The following is a 21275-nucleotide window of genomic DNA, read 5'->3' as shown; positions in this document are numbered from 1 at the left end:
ATTTTAGTTTAAATATTAGTAATATTACAAATTGGTATGATTGCATGAGTATATGACTTATTGGGCTTGACTAATCTTGGTCGTCGTTGTAAACAAAATCTATAAAAAAAATATATGCTTACAATAGAATATATTTCTACTTAAAATTATATATTTTATACCTTTAAAGCAGTTATTGCATTGTACAATCAACGATTTTTGTCATCCGTTATGTACTTGTTGAAATCAGTAAATTAATTTAATCTCGACTTCAAGAGTATTGCAATAGTCAATAATACATGTTAAATACCCGATTAAAAATAGAATAATACAAAAAAAAGCATTTATACAAAAAATCGTAAAAACATGCATTTATAGGCCCTACCCTATGAAATATGCAAAAATATGTAAAATAAGATTTGGTTTTTGAAATATAAATAAGTCAAAACAAATTTTGACCGGATCAATTTTATTATACGGCGTAGCAAAAAAAAAACATGCAAATGCATTAAATTCACAGCCTTGCTCGTAATATATAAAATACGTATGCTAGTTAGTTTCTAGTTGACTTGCATCGACTTGTATCAGTTGTATCACTGTTGTTGGTAAGTATTTTATTAAGACAGCTTTTAAATATTACATTAAGTTTATTATGAAATCAGATTTTTTTCTCTGTTTTTCATATACTACTACTTAGGAAATAATATACAAATTGCATATTCTAACGATTTAATAATAAAAATGTCGAATAACAGTATTTAGTAATTATTTCGTTCATTCTACAGCTTTCGCAGAGAAATCAATGTTAACGGAAAACGTTATGTAGCATATTTGCATATATCTATATAGTTAACATATACTGCGCTTGGTCTTTCCTTGGTCGTTGCATCTAATTATTATGTTTTTTGTACTTGATGCTATTTACCGACGCGTCATTGTTGGATACGCCTGTGTGGAATTCAACACGCCCCAACAGTCCTTTATAGTGTTAATAGTTAATACGATGCATGGAATAATCTAATACGTTTTGTGTATGTGAGTGCGACAATTATATATACTAATGGTGTTATTTATTAGAAAAAGGATATATCTATTATTATAATAATTACAGAGAATGTCAACAGGACCAGTATTGTTGTCCAAGAGCATCAGATTTTAAGAGACAAATACAGTTATATTTCAAGGACATTTCTTACTGTCTTTCACATGCACATATGTAGTATTTAGCCATTTAGGCACACTCGCTAAATAGGTACGTATTGTCTTTAAATTCACGAATAATACTTAAACTATCCATCCTTTGTCGAGCTTAAAGTAGGTATACAGAGCGTCCCATGAGGATTTACTCATTGCAATATCTTCTGAAATAATGGAGATATCAAAATTTTGATTTTTAATAAAATTCAAAGGGACAATAACTATAGATATTTCATGTTTTAATTTATTTCAATGTTTTGGTAAAAAAGTTAAAAAATATATATTTTTATTTAATTGTTTTCAAAAAAAAAAATTGAAGATAGCCATTTTGTAGAGTTTATTTTTCTGAAAATATTGACGTTTTAACATCTTCAAAAACTGTGAATAGTATTATCAATGTATCAAACATGTGGCCCGCGTGCTCGTACTGCCGGCGAACGCTTTCAGTGTAATTCGCAGTTTTTCTTGAAACTAGAAAAAATATTAAAAATCATGAGATTAATGAAATTAAAATGTTGAAACGTCAATATTTTAAAAAAACTAAATTCTACAAATTGGCTATCTTAAATTTTTTTGTAAACAATTAAATAAAAAAAATTTTTTTTTTAATTTTTTTACCAAAACATTAAAATAAATTAAAACATGAAATATTTGTAGTTCTTGTTCCTGTGAATCTTATTAAAAACCAGAATTATGATATCTTTATTATTTTAGGAGATGTCGCAATGGGTATAAATTCTCACGGGACACCCGGTATAGCATGGTATATTGTATTATTTTTTTAAGATGTATCTCTGCATGGTTTCATAATATAATATATAGTGTGTTAGTATGTACCTATCCCACGAATAAATTAGCACAATTTTACATTTTTACTGCGTCTACTGATCAATATTTCTTTTATTTTTAAATTCATTTTTTTTCTTAAGAAAGTAAAAGCAATAAAATAATGAATGTGTTAAATACATATGAAATTAATGACAATAGAGATTCTTATTATTTAAAAAAAATAGTTTTTAATTATTAATTGATAATTTTTATTGCAATAACTACTAATTATAGGACCATTTTGAGATTTAAATTTTTATCTAGAAACAACTATTTATTCTAATAGGTTAACCTAGATATAACTACAAAATTTGAATCAACTTAGACTATCTATTATTTATTAAATTGTGTTTTAACTTTTAAATGACTATTACAGAATATTAATAAGTAAAGGTACGTGAAGGATCGTTTTACGTTTAATTTATTAAACGACTAATTATGTTGCTAAGGTAACAATAATACTGTATTTGGCATTTGCATTATTATTTATCACACTTAAACCTACATAAAGTGTTCCTAAAATTATATAAACCTTATTTCCTCATTATGAGTATTTGAAGTTATGTTTATTTAATATTATTTTCACATTTATTTAATAAACGTTTTTTATTATTATTCTAACTCAAAATTACGCACTTGAGCAGATAATTTTTCGGGAATTTTTACTTATCAAAATAAAAATTCTAGGTTTTGAGTTATTTAATTTTGTGCGCTAAAAATAAAATTGTTATGATAGGTTTGAAATATATAAGAGGTAATGATAATTTTTAAATTTTAATAATTAATATTGATATATCGGAATTTATAATTTTTAAAAATTATCGATAAGATAAAGTATAATAAATTCTAGATCCAATACTATATCTAATTTATATTTAGGTAAAACCATTTTTAATGACTATTATTATTTCCTTATTATATATACAGTAGATTCTTAAACATTAATACATCAAAATATTTAGATATATTATAGGTACGCTAAATATTGTACGAGTAAAAAACAGAAGTTTGTAAACACAGAACACTCATTACGTAAAAGAAAATTTTCAATTATTCCAAAAATCCAAAATAATATGGACTAAAGTATATTTATAAGTATTGCAATCATTAAATTTTCTTATTCCTCAATATTGCAGTGGGTCGCAGTTTTGTATCACGATAAGTATTCTATTTCATCATACCTCTCAAAGCTATAATAATACCTCTAATAGTATCATCTGAGAGTGTACCTACCTAATTAGTAAACAAATTATGATTTGATAATTATTGAAGTTCTATTAATTTTATAATTGTGTACTAATTAAAGTCACACAGTAGATTTCGTAAAAAGTTCGAGATATCGAGTTTTATTATAATTCTTAAAAATATTGAAAAAAAAATGGTAAATATTTTGAATACTTTAAGTACTAATAGTTAATACTATCATGCATATTAATAAACTACAATACTGAATAAATTTAATTTTTTTTAAAAATCTGTCATAAAAGTTTGTTAAATATTACTTTTGTTTTTGTAAGAATATAAAAATTAATTTTAAGGAAATTTAATTTACGCTTATGACTACAAACGCGTGAAATCACAACCACAATCACTATAATGAATGAACTGTTTAATTTTTTTTCTTACTGTAATAAAAAACATTATTTGTGTATTCGAGATAACGACGTTTGACATAATAAGAATCTACTGTATTTTATCTCATGTGTTCTTGTTTACTAAGGTAAAGGTAAGGTATTTCTGCATTCTGGTTTAATTTATCAACAGTTTTTATACTAATTTAAAATTTTTATAATTATTTTCATCTACTGTAATCTACTGTGGGTGCTTGTAAAATAAATCAAAATTTGAGATAAATTCAAGAAAAATGGGAGTGAGAATGCTTGGTAAAATAATCTGTACTCGAATATAAAATATATGATACATGAATACTTACATGAGCGCTACAATGCTTATGACGTTCGGATACGTCAATTAGTATTAATTTTTTTTTTATCAATTTAGTATTAATAATAGAGGGTATTTAACGGAGGTTCAACTGTATTTATTTAAACATTTCAAATATGGATACCTTACTACTACTTATGTACATATACAGTGGACTCACTTTGGGACCAGCACAAAGTGAGTCTTAAACCGAATAAATTTTATAGGTGAAGTGGAAAAAAAAATTAATTACGTAGGTATTTATACATTTTATTTTACTACATATTTTGCTTTAATTTTAATACTTATTACATACTTATTATTGAATAAATTTAATAATCCTGATAAAAATACTAAAATTATAATAGGTAAATATTACATATAAAAATATAAAAATTATACATTAATAAAAAATTATAAAGGATGTATGTATAATGTATTAATTATTATTTATTTTGAAAAATAATTTTTGAAAAAAATTTGTAATTTTAGTTTGTTTTTTATTTAGTTTATGTGTACGTATGTGTATTTATATACCCATAATTACGATAACTGTGCAGCCGCCAGATAATCATATACCTCACTATAATAACAAAAATCGTTGCTATAAATGTGAACTTTTATCTGCGATAAAATTTAATATACGTTATAAGGTATACCAACAGAAACTAGAAATAATCAACATGAATATTATTTAATTTTTCATTTCCAATTTATTTCTAAATTATAACCAAAAAAGTTTCTTTTCTACTATTTATTTTACGAAATTTGAGTCTTATAACCAATTTTTTTAAATGTATTTTCATACGTCCGGACCGTTCCAGACGATTCTGAACCTTATATCCGTGAGTCTTATAAGAGACGTCTACTGTAATATACATTTTTAGATTAACAATAATGGCTAATTGAACTTCCTGTCACTTTTTTCTTCTCTAATCCAATTTAATTATTGCATCTATTACTTAAAACAGACAGCAAATCAATCTAATTTATTCAATATATGTGCAATATAATATTTTAAAACAAAGAATTCGTATTTGTATAAAAAATAGAAGAAGAATAAAATTTTTAGTTTTATTATACATTTTTATTTCATGATATTTACCTATTCGTATACTTCCAGATACTTTAGTATTTAAATTAAAATTAACTAGTTATAAAGATAGCTAAATAGTATTCAAAATAGATAGATATACTTTTAATTTTACCTGAGTGATATGTATAATATAGGTAAATATATCACTAATTACTAGACATTTTCATCAGCCATCAATCAATTACTTTGTTTTAATAATATGAACTTCTATAAAAATAATTGTTTTTATTTATATCGATAAAAACATTTACTTATTAATGAAAATATTTATTTAATTTGTTTATTTGGCAAATACTTTACAAATATTGGAAATACTTTTAATATTCTATTAAAATAATATTTTAAGATATAATCATAAATAAATACTCGTATAGCATTCAGGTTCATAATAAATATTTATTTTTGATATATATAAAAATGTATCGTTGATTTTTGCTGATCAGTTTCAAAACAGTTAATCAAACAAATCGATTTTCAACATACAGAATAGATTTATTTGACATTATGGTTTTTAAGTGTCTCGACAGGCAACCTACTTTTGGGCTATTCATTATATAATATTATAATAGACCTATACATTTTATAATTTATATAATATTAGTATATAACGTGTATTACAATTTACAGTATACTTCTTTTTCATTCATCGCTCATATAAACCACCTAGAAATAACTGAAGCTCGTCTGTGGAGACTCATTTATTATGCAACAAAATTGGAACGAATTTAAACCCAATTTTTCCGAATTTTAGCAAATATAATAAATAAGTTTTTAAATTTTCTACTGAACTTTGGAATTAAGATGACAAATCAAATATTAAATTATTTATTGAATTAAAATCCACATAAAATCTCCTTATATTTATTCTTTCAACTATTATCTAATTCAATTTATTATATTTTAAGTAAAAAAAAGAAGAAAAGATAAATAAAAATTAGTTTCATAAAAATTTGAACTTGAAATGTGTAAAAAAAACAAACATGCATATGTTTTTTTGATATTTTTTAATTATTATAAAAACAACTTATGATAAGGGATTATGACATTTTCATATTTTTCGACAAAATATAAAAACTTAAATTGACACTTTATTTATAAACACAGATAAACAATAAAATAAACCTATCAAATGTCTATAAATATTTTAAAATAAATATGTCAAATATTTTTAAAATATAATTTTGCATAAAAGTGATACTTAGAGTAATTGCTGAATGTTTTAAGTTTCTTAAATTAATATTTTTAAATTATAAGTATAACAATGAAAATATAACATCGATTACATACAATCTAAGTTTGAAAGTAGATTATTTCATTTCGTTTTTTCAGATTAATTTGAAAAATATTGTAGTTTTAAATTTATACTCCTTGAGTACTAAAAAGATTCAATCTTATACTAGAAACGATCTCTAGACTTGTTGAATGATGCATTTTTACTGCTTTTACAGATGATGTTAGACACACACAAAAAAAAATATATACATTTTTTTAGAATTTAAATGATTTAGCTTTCTAGCTGATTAGAAACTCATTATAAGTATCTATAATAAAGTTAAACTGATTTTTGAAATTTTAAATATAAGATGAATCGAATAACTTCAAAAAGTTGATAAATATACGAGCTGATTAATTATTTTGTGTTAAATCACATGGCTTATTTTATCATAATGAAATAATAATTTTAGTCTTAAATATATACTATAATAATATACACAACTTGAATTTTATAAGATTTTATATATTATACTTATAGCTCTTCATCGGCGTTCTTAACATTTTACAATTCGTTGACTGAATGATATACATTTATGTATATACCTATCAAAATCGTATAGATTTGGTTTATATATATTTATACATATACATTATTTTAATCATACACAGTTAAAATAAAAAAATAGAATATGATCCCCTTATTCTTCCTTGTACAGTCAATAGTTCACAGGTAAGATGAGAATATAAATTGTAATCAAACAAACATATTCTCACGTTCTGTTTCAGTTATAATGTAGACTATATAGGTACTCGTATAGTTTTAACTACAATGACTTCTATAACATTTTTACCATCAAAAAATATGTTGAGGTTCTTTCATACTGTTGGCAGATTTATTGAAACAAATATACAATACCTATAACCATTTAACCATCTATTGGACATCTGACTATAGGTTCTCACGTCTCAATATTATTCAGCATTCTTTAACACTTTCATTACTATTGTAATAAAACATCGCATACACGTGTATTGAAGAAAATCATTTTATTTGAATCATTAAGTATTTTAAAACACAACTGTATTTTGCAAGATTGTTAGATTATATCATTTAAAATAAGTATCAGTTTAGTGCCACTGCTGAATAGCTATTCGCCTCAATAAGCATTCAAGCATATATAGCGTTCATATGCTTATTGTAAATTGCTTTACAGATTTTATATATTTCTATTAAATGTAAAAAAAAAAAAAAAAATAGGTACGTCACATGAGCAAACAATTTAACTAGGTAAAAAATAAAAGATCAAAGATAAATTTATATCAAGAATATAGGTATATGTAAGTATAATACATATTAATTTCGGATGTATATATTTTGTATATGATATTAATGATATTACGCTTGTTTAAAAATCACAAGCATTGAAATGGAATAAAATGAACTCGGGTACTTGTTCTATTGGCGTTGAGTTTCGTATATTTGGGTCGTCACTCGTCAGGTAACGTTGTTTCCTAATGTCCCCGATATTCAGTACTTCTGAGTCTTAATTGATCTGTCAGTAAATAAGAATGACAATAAGACATTTCTTATTTTGACATTAATATGAACATAAGGATTTTTTTATCAAATAGAAGTAGAATAGCCGTTTAGGATCTTCCACAATATGGCGAAGAAGATTCTGGTGAATAAAGAACAATAAGATAGGACTAGACGGGCGGAAGAAAGGGCACATCATCTGTGTGGTAAGAAGCTGTCCCGATTATCAATAGCAGGTGCTATATTTATTTATTATTTTTTTTCCTTGAAGCATCAACTAAACCCAATTATATATTTGTGTATGAGTGGATTATATATCTCCAATTATTATTTTAGAAATATTTTCCATGCAGAGAAACCTATATTAATAATTTTAACAAGTTTGGCAACTAGTATTTTTTTTATTAGTTATGATTAGACATCTCAAAAAGTATTAAAATTTACGTAAATATTTTTTTTACATTGTTTGTACTTTTTATTTTTTACTTTTTTAAAAAACAACATATAGGTGCATTTTTAATTTCATAGTCTAAAGAATATACTTTTATGTGTACAATTTAATTACATGATTTTATTGATCCACATTATAGTTTATATATATAAAGTTTATATTATCGTACTATCGTAGTGGCATAGTTAAAGCTACCTCAGTTGATGGAGCTAAGGGATAGTGTATTAATATTTGAGTGTATTTAGCCCCTAGACTAAGTGATCCCAAATACTTAATTGAAACTAAAACATTAAAGTGCACACTGTACTTATTATAAACATGGGTAATTGTAATATACATTTATACACATATTTAAATTTTTTAATAATATAAATTATAATTAATAATAAAACCTAATCTATAATAATGCATGAAAATATTATATTTAAGAAACTTATTTTAAATTCTATAACATGAGTTAAATTATATTTATATAAAATAATAATAAAGCTTATAAAAAAAAAGTTGGGGCTTAAACTCTTCTAAATACGTGCATTAAATTTCACTTATTGGTACTCCGTAAAATATTGGTCTACAACTCATTCAATCGTAAGTTTAAATATTTTTATTTTTATTAAAATAAATACAATTACAAACTGTATTCATTTATGTATAATATAAGCATTTAATGTGATGCGCAGTCTCACGAGTCTTAAAAAAACACAATTGTGATATCTCCATTTTTTAGAAGATATCGTAATGGATAAATCCTCATGGGACACAGTATATAGGTATATTTTTTTTTTGAGAAAACGTCATCGAGTGTAGAACATTATAAAATAATATTAATTGAAAATTGTTTAATGATTCAAGTTTCTTTCTATAATTTATATGTTTTGAATTGTGTTAAAATTTGTTTAAGGAAAATCTACGTTTTACATTAGAAATACAATTTTGATTCATTTAAAAAATTGATAATTTATACTAATTTATTTTTGATATCTTTGATATCCTATAAGTATTTAATATATTTAATTTGTAAGCCTTAATTATCAAATTAAAAAAATTTCATACATTTTCAACTACAAAATAATTTTCAATTCATTGTTGTGATTTTGACGAATTTTGATAAGATTTGAATATAAACACTATAATTATTTTTAATTATTACAAAATAACTTATGAAGATATTTGTATTAAATATTCAAGATTTTTGACATAAAAGCAAGAATTATATCAACTTAAATCGAAAAATAGCTAAAGATAGTCAAACATTTAAACTATCTATAGTTAACTTAAAAGGTATTAAAATATTTATTAAATTATTACACGACGATGGTATTATAAATGTTTGGTGAATGTTTCAATAAACAGTTAAAACTTGGTGTTACGTAGATATTATTATTTTTTCGCTATATCTTGTTAGTTTTTGCCAATTATATAAAATAAGTAGGTACATTTTGAATTAATTTTACTTTTGATATCTTAAAGTTCCAAACTAATCCAATTTTCTACCTAAAACCACTCTCAAAGTTGGATTTAAGAATTTTTTGTAAAAATCAATATACACATTTCTTTAATAATTAATTACGAAAAAAAAAATAATAGAATATTTTGGTACTAATATTTTTTACTGTGGATATTTAAATTTAAAGATAAAGTCAACGCAAGCTCCATTTTCGATCCAGTATTTCTAATGATTTATTATTTTATCGATAAAACCGTCATCTAATTTTTATGTAATTTTTATCTTATTATAGTATATTATTTAACAAATGGCTAGTAAATATTGGTAATCTCATATACTTTATAGAAAAAAATTTTAAATTGTCATATTTTTCAAAAATTACATCATTCAATACCATTGATATTCTACATGAACAAACTAGTTTCTCTACATTCTCGGATGATATTAATTTCATTACACGAGAAAGTGAATTGAGTTCTTAAATGACTTATACATCATATATTTTTTTTATTACAAACATTTACAGCAAGCTTTTTTTTTTGTAATTGATGCGTTTCTTTTTTACTGATTTGTTAATTTTAAGGTTTTGCGTCGAATCTTTTTAATTTACTTGAATAAAAATACAAAAAATAATTATCAGTATTAACATTAAACAATTTTCTATTTAATCTTACGATGCTAACTTGATTGGTGAGCATTTTTTTTTATTACTTTCAACTAATATTACTTGCTGATATTAACTTATAAGTCAATGCTAAAATTTTGCTGAACTCTGTGAATAAATCCATGATATAAATATCTTAAAATTAATATGAGTATTTTGAAAACTTCACCGTGCATACATTTCTAATAAATTAATATACGCAGGGAATGAGTAATGACAAAAAGTTTCAAGACCTTACGAATAATAATTTCACTCACATCATGATCAGTTATGAAAACTTTGTATAAAAATAATGCATAATTTACCGATATCAAAAGTCAATAAAAATTAATATAATGTCAAACTTGTGCAATTAATATGATTTTGTGAAGATAATAATATTATAGTTAATTAGTCCCTACTTCGTATATATCTGTTCCGCAATTTTAATATTTAATGATAACTTATATACCTATTATCATTGATTTAGTATTATATTTATAAATTAAATCAATGCTAATATCTATAGTTTATACCTAGAAATTTCGAAGATGTTGAAAACTAAAATGCCATTAATAATTCCAGATTACGTGCAATTTAATAAAAAATATTTGTACGGTTATGTTATTGGTTGGACAGTGATTATATTTAATTTTTTTTTTTTAGTAAAACAATAGAAACAGTAATAGTGGTATTACGAAGAATGAAATAAGATTTTTTTATTATATTATTAATTCTAATAAAATATTTTTAATACAATATTATCAGTGATAGGATATATACGATATTTTACAAACGAATTGCTATTAGGTATATAATACCTAATATATACCTAATAACATCATTTTATTTATATATTTTAGTAACTAGTTTAGATATTCCATATTTTTAAGTAGCGAGAGAAATTGTAAATATATCGATACCTATATAAACATATTATACGTGAGAGTAATACAAGTATATAATATATAGTATAGTATTACTATTAAGTATTAGTAAGAGTTTTAAAAAAAAAAAAGTTTCCTAAATTAAGTTTCAAAATTATGAATTTAAAGTTAAAATTAAACTTAGAGTGGGTAGACACTAACAAAAATGCCTTTCAATAATTTTAAACACGTACCTATTTATAATTAACAATGCTCATTCTGGAATATTAATGTTACGGGTGAAGTGGGAAATCTGAGTGTTCTATACATTTAACCAAAAATTATCAACACAAAAATGGGCGAATTTCGCATAATGGTAGGTATACCTATAATTGAAGAATATATTTCTGTGGTTTTGTATAAAAGTAGTGCGCGTACAATGTATATACATGCGTATTGCGCTTTTAATGTGTAAAAACTTTAAATACACACTTTGTTTTATTTTTAACCTTACAACATGCATGTAATTACTAATCACAATATATACAAATTATGCATATGAAGCTACTAAACAATTATTTCATAAAAGTTTAAAATAAAAGATAATATTGAGTATTAACACAACGTAATACATTTAAGATTAAATTTTGTATACTTTCAAATATCATGATTTCTAGATACTATAATATGGTAAAGAGCACTGAATATATTATAAGAGTATTCATTTGTATAATATAATAAACATTAAAACATATTATATTATTTTTATTTTTTATTGATTCAGCATCAACTACATTGTTATTAGCTTACAATTGTTAGATGTGTACTTAGATAATTAAGCTCTATGGAGTGATATTTATATTCAATTTAAATTATATTAAGTCATAGTATTCGATATTTTTTAAAAAAGTAAATAATTTTTAAAACATATTATTATGTTATAATAAATATTAAAAACAAAATTCTTAATTTAAAATTGTATTAAATATTTTTTTATAATTATTGACTGTAATAATACATATCAAATGCTAAAATTGAGGCAATTGAAACTAATACTATATATACAACAAAATAATTTAATAATAATTTATACTATTTAGTATATTATATTATACTTATTATAATACATGATATAGGTACCAAATTATAAAACAACGTGGTTCTCCAAGATTCTCAATCTTCATTTTTCCTGTTATACAAAATGTATCCAAAATTGAGATTTTTAGAATTTTTGAGTTTAATCAAGTACCATCTTTTAGATATTTTCTTTACTGCTTAAATAGTGTTTTGTGATGATACAAATTTCTTTTTTTTTATATGAGAACTGATCTTTTTTACTTTAAATTGTTAAGAAGATGATTTTTTTTAAATTTTAATGTTTTAAAATCATAATTCAAAAAATATGTTTCTGAGTTATCAAATTTTATGCGCAATAGTCCTTAAAGACGGTTTTACAAAAAAATATAGAATAAATATTAATTAAATATTGAATCTAGATTTTTTGACTCAGACAATTTTTAAAAATAATAGATTATTAATAGCAATTAATATTAATACTAAATCTATTATTATAAAGTATAGACTTATCATCCTTATTTCTTAGTATGGAAAGGTAAATAAATCAATAACTACTTATTCAAATTTAAATTTATACCTATTCATCATTAATCTCAAAAAAAATGATTGGCTTAACAATTTGCAAAAAAAAAAGAGTGATTTTCATTTAAAAATATGAAGTGGGTATTATTACTGGACAATCCTTCAATGCTTAAAATCTAAATAATTGAAAATACGGTCGATAACTTTAGTTGAAAATTCCCAAAATCAGAATTTGAATAAACTGTGAAAAATAGGATTACTTTGCGAATCACTCTGCTGCGTATAATATAACTTAATTTTAACTTTGTAAGAACTAAAAGAATATTAAAAAATTATTATTTATAATTTATCATATACCTACCTAAATGTTTAAATCAATGTACTTGGTAAGCTCAGTTGTTGTGTAAGTAATACGTTAATATGATTGGATATAATATTACCACCCACATATGAGTATGCATGACGTAATAAGGCTGAGGATAAATCTATATACCATATAGGATGCGTGTTACAAAATTGACATAATATTATATATTTAAATATAATGATGTTTTCTGTTTGCTCCAAACTCAAAAATGTCAAATAAATACAAATGTCATCAGCTAAAATATGGAGATTTAGTATTAAAATATTAATTACTCAAAACTTAAATAATTGTTATAAATAAATAAAAAGTGTTCGAAGAAAACTTTTTTAAGAATTAAAATAGGGTTTAAACATTTTTATTAGAATAAAATTCTTCCCAACTACAAAAAACTATCGGTATATCACAATTATATGAATTTCAGTTTATAATTTTAATACTAGTAAAATATATTATACTGTAGCCTAAAAGAGTAAAATATAGTCCAAACGCAATCCAAAAACGCACAAATAAATATCCAATAGGTGAAAAACAAATTAACCATTAACAACCCAGAAGCGCAAATAAATTTAAAAAATTAAATTGTATATTATTAAAATATTATAATCATTGTTAATTGAGTTTTTACAGTGATATTAAAATGAATTAAAAAAAAAATAAGTGTTTTTAGTTATTTTAAATTTATAAGTATAATAAATACCTTACAACAAAACTTACAAATTTAAAGCTCATAGATTTTATTAGTAGTCCAATCTGGATTTTTTTTTTAAATTCGTAAAATACAATATAATAACACTAATTAAATATTCAGACTTCAAATGAACTTCATCCTTCATCTCTGTTGTTTTTGAAGTATAAATACATTATTTATTTGAGAATTAAACATAACGAGTGTCGAATTTTTAACTAAACTTATAGTGTAACGGCCAACGGATACTATATTGTATTAGGTAATTTAATTTATTTTTTTGCTTTTATCCTACTCTATCAAGCTACTAAAGCGCAAAACGAATTTGTGCTTTTAGGTATCACCGATAAATATACATGGATAAAATATAATTAATATGTATTCAATTCCATGTTCTAACACATAACGATATAAATTTGATTCAAATAGTTCTCAAAAAATTACATCATTACTTATATATCTAAATATAAAAATAAACATATTTACAAAATACTTTAAATTCATTTAATATGTACCTAAATGCAATGTTGACCGTTATATGATGTTTGAGGTTTAGTTATAAGTTAAAGATAAGACGTTTAAAACTAAAAATATGCACTTAATATGCCCTAAAAAAAAATTGTTCACCCATATTACATTAAAAAATTACATTTTTTCTTTAAATATTTTCTTTATTTTAATTATTTTCTTTTTTTCAATTGTTTATGTTTTTATATGTATAAAAATAAATAATACACCCAATATAGATCTAAAATAATTAACTCACTGACCATTAAGATAAAAATTATTTTCTATCGTCTTTAGATACAGTTTAATATGACTTTGACCTTGATTTTTGAAAAATATTTATATTTTATAAACTATCAAAATATGCACTAAAAACTTTGATTATTTTATCACGAACGTTGTAAAATGAATTGTGTACTTGAGAGCCCTTGATCTAGTTATAACAATTACATATTATATAGTATTAATTGTCTATTAAATTTGTAGATCATTCAATCTGGAAATATTATAAATTAAATCTGGTAAGAAAAATTAAATTTTAAAATTCTTTATAATCTAGTTTCATTTTTAAGAAAATTATTTCACTTATATATAAAACATATAATTAACGATGATTTATATAATTACTATTCTCAAAAATGAACTTGTATGTTTATATAATTATAGTAGGTACATTTCACAAAAAAATAATTAAAATCGAATTAGTTATAGTAACGAGTACGCTAAATGTTTGAATATTTATGTAAAATTTGTTACATATTATGTAAAGCATAAAGTAAAAAATACGCAGTAAATTTCACTATGTTTTCGATAATTCTTATTCAGCTTTAGAGTATTAAAAAAACCGGCTTCGCTTAGAATTTAAAATTGAAATAGTATATTATGATAAATGATTATCTTATTTTCCGTATTATACCTAGTAAAATTACATGATATGTAATTTATATAATATAAATAGATAAATAGTATTTGAAAATTTCGTAAAATATAAAATGTGAAGTATTTAAAGTTACTTGAATTGACATAAAAAAAATTACAAAAATGTTTAAATGATTCAATATCTTACAGAAATATAGAATATTTACTACAATAGAATTAAAAATCTTTATTTTATTTTCATTTAATTCATTAATATCATAAATATTTATAAAATTTAACGTTTTTTTGAAATATTTCAGACTTCAAACACTAAATAAATAATGTACTATTATTATCTTTATTACTAAAGTATAGGGTTTGGAATTTGAGGTAATATAAATAATAGAAAAAGCACTTAAAATGTGAAAAAAGTAAAAAAAGTTTTTCTTATTTAAAAAAAGTAATTAAACTGTATTAAGTTTCCAATTAAAAAACCTGTGAAAAAAAACTGTCTAAAATTTACCTACCTATCAATTTATTATATGTTTACCAATTAAATGTGAAATTAAGTATATAGGTAGTATATATATATATATATTGACAATCTATCTTCAGAAAAATGTAGATGGTTCCTACTTAAAATATACTTATATATTTAAAATGACCTTTGAACGAGCACTGAAGTTAATGGTGCGTATTTCATACATAAATAATTATCCAGATTAATAGTTTCCAAATCTCTTCGAACTCTTATTGATTTGTACCATAAATATGTATACAATTATAACTGTTATAATTTAACACATAATATCAAAAAACTACAATTAGGTATCCATTATTATAAAAATTATACGAAATACATTAGTATACAAGAACTTACTACAAGAATCATTCTATAATTTTCAAAAAAAAAATAAAAGTATTATTAACAAGCATTATTTTCTAACAAACTACTGGTCTATACATTAAAATACTACAAGAATCCAATAGAGATGAATACCTACAATAGAAATTAAAATAGCTATACATGCGATGACTAGAAAGCAGAACTTGGGTTGTTTATTCGCCATGTATAGAACACGATAGTCGACCATATATACACGCAATATATGGTATTCTATTTTCACCGTAATTGGCATTCAATTGATTGTTTTAGAAAGTGCAAGAATAAAGAACAAACAAATAAATAAATAAATAAACTATAACATTATATATTTTTTTGAAACTTATGGATTAAAATAAAAACGTATGTAATATAGATACATGCAAATGAATCATAAGATTTTATGCGGGGTGAGATGGGTGTGTCAGTGGGTGTGAGGGAGAGAACACGAATTTACAAAGTCTCTTCCATGGCGCAGGGGCCAGTGGTGCATATAAAACGCTTCACATAGTGCCGCTAGTGTCCTATTCTGTACTTGGCCATCACTACATACCGTCCCTTCTGAATAGTAAGTACACTGCACAAGTATTTTATTATTTTTAAAAAATATTTGTTTTTATTTTGTTCTGTGTAATATATTATATTTTCTCTTTGTTAATATAATTGCTGTATATTTTGAAATTAATATTATTTAAGGTGGAAAAATAATACAAACGATAATAATATTATTGTGCACATAATAAATTATATATTTTTCTATGACAAGTATTATAGATTTAAATTTTAGATTTACATATTTTAAATCTATAACCAAAAATTATGATAGAGGTAACTATATTATAATATATATAAATTATTATTATAGGCATTATTATGATAAATAAATTATGTAGGTAGAATGTAAGGTATTTAACTCTTTATATCAAAAAGTGTATAATTAAATAATATTATAAATAAGTATTTCTAAAAATGTATTATTATGTTAATGTAGGTATAGTTTGTAATAGGCACTTATCATTATATAATGATAAGAATAATATACGATCATTAAAATTAAATTAAAATCATTAAAACTAACAATTTCTTATGTTCAAATAAAAATTTATAGAAGTTTTAAAAATTGCAATTAAAATTAGTACGAGAATTAGTCACAATAGTAATAACTATTTAAATTTTTATCTTTTAACTATTTAAAAATAGTTATACATATTTACTTTACAAATAATACAAAACACTTATAAAGTAGAAAGAGAAGAGGAATTATGTGCTATTTGGTTCTAAAATAATAATTTTATGATTATGCATCAACCAGAAAGAAACTGTTGAGTAAGTTCTGAGTAGTTTAATCAAAGTGATAAATATAATGAAATATGAAAATTAAACAGAAAGAAAACAAGCATCTATAGTTATACGATTTTATCATAATATTATGTTATAATAATCTTTTTTATAGTTTCGACTGTAATGACTTTTTTTATTATTATTTACAGTTAGAGAATATTAGATTGATTTAATGTGCATTGCTTACAAATCGCCCATATAAAACTAAGGGGGTTTTTTTTTTTATCCCATTACTTATTACATTACAACCTAAGACAAATAATTAATTTGTTTTATTTTAAAAACTAATTTTTTTGACAAAATAAATTTAATGTAATTTTAAACTTTATATTATATTGTAAGAGTGTTAGACTCAATAAACTGAAATATAAGAAAAATCAATTTAAATATTCAATGCTGTAATAAAATGTGTTTTAACATAACATATTAATTTGTAAGATTAATATTAAACGTTGTATACAACTATAAAATATATTGTATTATAATCACAACTAAAAAAATAAAATTATTTTTCATAGTATTGATATATTATGATTTGTTATAAAAATATCCATTATACGTTACCTAAATAGGTACCATTATAATGCTTCAATAGATATATAACAACATAAAAATAATTTTTTTAATTAATAAGTATACAATATCCATTTTTTAAGTTAACCAAAATATTACGATAGTCAATTTATGTGAATTTGTTTAATTAAGAGTAAAAATATAAATAAAAAATACTTTATAAATTAATTTTATTAAACTGTTAAAATAATATTAAACAATAATAAAAAAAACAAATGTCAGTTCTCTCGTGTAGTCAAAGTAGATTGTTAATGATAATAATTTAAGTACAATGTAGTAATTTGAATTTCCATTTTGTCAATAAATATAGATTAACATCGAGAGAACAGGGATTGGTTAGGGATTGTTGAAGTGTTAGACTGTAAAACAGATTACAGATATGGACACGTTCATAGGCATGTTATGATAGGGTTTATTAGTAGGCCTGTAAAGCCATTTTAATCGCTATAATTTTATTAGTATATTAATAACAATATTCAATAAATGTTAAAGATACAATAAATAAAATAATTTTTCATGATTAATCAACATCATTAGTCATTTAGTCATTATAAAGTGTAAATGATATATTTTAATAAAAAATATTTTTTGTAATAATCCTCCAACAATGTAGAATAATATTAAAAACATTTTTTATGTTCAATTAAAAAAAAAAAAAATCAATTAAACTATGAATTTATTGTTAATATTGATATTAATTTAATCGCTATAACAAATTATTATTGTCGTTTTAATGAAAGTAAAATTATTGTTACAATATGCTTACGTTCCACGGTGTTTTCATTAGTAATTGTTAACATCATTGTTATCTATTATTAAATGTTTTCAAACTTATTATTTCTGCAAGTACAAATACAATAATCGTTTTGAATTAATCCATAACATATTATGAATATAAAATGTGATTGTTCGCATATCTCAATTATTTAAAGCTCAATGAATTCACACTGCATTTAAGGTTTTGTCATAATTATAAAATACAAACTGTATAAATTATATGTTATATTATACTATTTATACTCTATTATTAGGTGACATAGTTTAATAAAAAGTGTATGGTGTCGGTATTTTATGTATTTATATTTTACAATGAGATAATTATATGTATTGCAGGTATACAATTTTTTAATACATAAACATTATAATACCTATATTATTATTTCTAAAAAATACGTTCGTGTATTAAAGAACACGACGAAAGATTAAATTCAACCCTTTATTTATTATGATAGTCTAAAAGAAACTGTAACCGGAAACTTGTTTACCTTATAAATAACATGATAGCTTGCGATTTGAATCATTTATTACCAAATATCAAGCTCCAAAGATATGCTATTAGCGGGAATAGAAATAATTTACAAGGGTCTATGCGTCTATTGAGTGGGTCCAAAATTATGCTTTAACTAATAAGCTAGTTGTATTCATATTGAATACTTACTTATATACACCTTATTCATATTTCATATGAGTTAAATTAATTTATTAAAACACGCTTTGAAAAAATAAATAATTCTATAAATATATATCTTTTGATTTTTTAATTCAGACTAATAGTGTTATAAGTATATCATAATTTATTTTAAGAGGTCGCAATTAAGGACAATTTTTAAGTGATGATAACTTGTTAGCTGAATTCTAATAATATAATTCTTTTCATAAATACATAATCTTAAACAAAAATTGTTTTTATAATTGTATGCAATATTTTTTTTCTTAATATTGAATTAAATATAATAAATTAACTTTAAATTTCTAAAAAAAAAATAATTTATTTAATTTATAATAAACTAAAACAATAACTATTCAAACTTCAAAAAAAGTCTAATAATGCTATACGAGTGATATTAAAGTTAGGTATCACACGTCATAAAAATACAGATAGGTATTTAATTTGATCAAAAATGCTTAATTTATATTAATCCATTTCAATGTCTGTACATCATTAAGTTATTGATACAGGTATGGTATCTACATACGATAATTATACACACAAATGTAGTTAGTTATTATAGATCCTTTTTCCCAAAAAAACATAAGAAAAACGAAAATTCTTGCTCGTAATAAATTGATATTATCAATTTATAAAAAAATAATTATCAGTGAATAGAATCGTCATTGTTATAAATTTAAATATTATTTAAATTTAAATATTTAGTGCTTATTTTCGTAAATTTTAATACCAATATAAATATTGGTTTTAAACCAATTTTATAATTGTAAATATGTAAAATAATAAATAGATTTGATTCATTTTACAGTAGTGAAATAAAAGTTTTATAACAATAATTATGTATTTCAGTAATATATAGTAAACATTTTATAAATTCTTTTAGAGACTAATACTGTATTGAATACCCACAGGCTGTATTATTTTATTTTCATCAATGAAATTATTAATTTAATTTCATATAGTTTTTTAGAACTATAATTTTACATATTTATTATAAATAATCAAAAAGTAATTTCGAATGATTTTTTTTTATTAAAAATTAATTTATTGATTACTAGAGTTATTATTCGAATAAACACAGTGCGAAGCTTTGTGTACTTTTATAATAATATACTAAAATACGTTTAAGTTAATATTTTAATTATTTTAATATTAAGTAGATAAGATAATTAAAAAGGTAATACAATAATTGCGTGTGATAAAAATATTAACTTAATCAAAAAAACATGGTTTTTTTTTAAAAAGTTCTCTCTAAATGTCATAAAATAATCCAGTAAAATATCTTATAAAAGTATTTCTTAGTTTGAAGAACTTCAAATTTACAATTAAATAAAAAACGTATGGCTTTATATTCCAATTACCTCCCTTCTGGAGTACCTATATTTATTATGAAAATATTTAAAGATTTTCGAAAAAAATTAAATTGAGCATAGAAATTCAATTATACGCATTACTTATGTATAGAATTCGTTTTTCTTTCTTTATAAGCTATAACACACCTTCAAATTTAGGTATGTACCTACCTAATACAGTAATATCTATAATTAAATGGTACCAAAAGAAACTTTTATCATATTCAAATTTACTATATTACTATATAGTTGGCTATAGCCAAACGTAATATGCTCGTAATAGTGGAAATGTTTATTAAAAAAAATAAATTAGTTTTCAATTTTCGTACGATTGTGTTATTTGTGACTTTTATATCAATATTACATAATTAAATTTCGTTCATATATTTTTAAGTTTCATAATTTATTGATTATAAACTATACGAACTGATAATTTCAAAATGCATTGCAATAATATTACCATAGGCATAACATTATT

At 22.3% G+C, this 21275-nt stretch overlaps 1 protein-coding gene across 2 annotated transcripts in view; it reads left to right on the top strand.

Moving 5' to 3' along the window:
• The first annotated feature begins 917 nt into the window (after positions 1–917).
• LOC132924687 (uncharacterized) overlaps positions 918–21275 on the top strand; it is a 35243-nt gene continuing 14885 nt past the window's right edge. The window contains exons 1-2 of one of the 2 annotated variants that reach the window (XM_060989121.1): positions 918–1014; positions 1091–1231. The gene's annotated coding sequence lies outside the window, so the exon portion shown is untranslated. Of the gene's footprint in view, positions 1015–1090; positions 1232–16500; positions 16650–21275 lie in introns of those variants that run through there. The other variant, XM_060989120.1, reaches the window with a different exon arrangement.

The sequence above is a fragment of the Rhopalosiphum padi genome, chromosome 3 (genome assembly GCF_020882245.1).
Source record: "Rhopalosiphum padi isolate XX-2018 chromosome 3, ASM2088224v1, whole genome shotgun sequence".
Classification (NCBI taxonomy): domain Eukaryota; kingdom Metazoa; phylum Arthropoda; class Insecta; order Hemiptera; family Aphididae; genus Rhopalosiphum; species Rhopalosiphum padi.
This window is presented reverse-complemented; position numbering and strand designations above follow the sequence as displayed.